The sequence below is a fragment of the Pteropus vampyrus genome, unplaced genomic scaffold, assembly GCF_000151845.1.
Source record: "Pteropus vampyrus isolate Shadow unplaced genomic scaffold, Pvam_2.0 Scaffold27, whole genome shotgun sequence".
Classification (NCBI taxonomy): Eukaryota; Metazoa; Chordata; class Mammalia; order Chiroptera; family Pteropodidae; genus Pteropus; species Pteropus vampyrus.
In genome coordinates, this window is record NW_011888808.1 from 9,525,598 (window position 1) to 9,526,647 (window position 1,050).

Genomic DNA, 1,050 nt, shown 5'->3' on the forward strand with positions numbered 1-1,050 from the left:
TTTTCTTAAAGAGCCAGGTAGTAGATATTTTAGGCTTGCTGACCATATGTCTTTTATAACTACTTATCTCTGCTCTTGTAGCATGAAAGCAACTGTAGACACTGTGTAAACAAATGGCTGTAGCTGTATTTACAAAGACAGGTAGTGTCGCCCAATGTTTGCCAACCTCTGCTTTAGAATGTAGAATTTTAGAAATAGAAGAGACTTCAGAAGTTATCTGAGCCAGTTCTCCTTTCCACTTTAAAAGTCTGGTCACTGAGGCACAAGAAAATGTGTTTTAAACACATAGTTTAATAATTGCATAGGCAACACATCTTTAATTTGTATATCTTTCCTTCTCAGGATTCCTGTTTATCCTAAAAATTATTGAATTGTTTCTTTAATGTGGGTTATATCTATTGATATTTACCATACGTGAAATTAAAACTGAGATGTGTTTAAAATATTCGTTTCAAAATAACAAACCTCATGTTAGCATAAATCAGATTTTTATGAAAAACAAATACATTTTCTAAAGCAAAAATAAGTAGTGAGAAGAGTAACAATGTTTAAATTTTTGCAAATCTTTTTAATATTTGCCTTTATAGAAGACAGCTGGATTCTCAGATGCTTCTACATTCAGTGCGTTGCCATATGTTGTTTTCGTGGAAGTATATGAAAAAAATTAGGATAAGAATTTTCATATCCTTTTCAGATAACCATGAATATTCTTTAATACTATAACAACACATGACAAGTGTAGAATCCAACAATTCAGATTCAAGTCTGAATAACCATGGCTTTTCAATCTTTAAAAAAAATGGCGTTTAGCTCGCAATTCAATCACAAGTGCTTTTCCATGAGACAACCATTATATTTCAAAGTATGTAGCAAAAGTATTTTCTGTGCACTTCTCATTTTGCCACACGAAATATTTTTAAATGTCTACTCAGAATCAAGGTTTAATTGTGAAGGGCATCCTTATGTGAAACTGGCTTGGATTGGGGGTAGGGAGAGTGGTAGTGCTTGGTAGTGAGGAATACAATTACTACTAGTAAAGTTTGGTGCTGT

At 32.7% G+C, this 1,050-nt stretch overlaps 1 protein-coding gene across 1 annotated transcript in view; it reads left to right on the top strand.

Annotated features, from left to right (window-relative positions):
* Positions 1–1,050, top strand: part of CUNH5orf22 (chromosome unknown C5orf22 homolog) — a 26,272-nt gene that overhangs the window by 5,480 nt on the left and 19,742 nt on the right. The gene's annotated exons all lie outside the window — the stretch shown is intronic.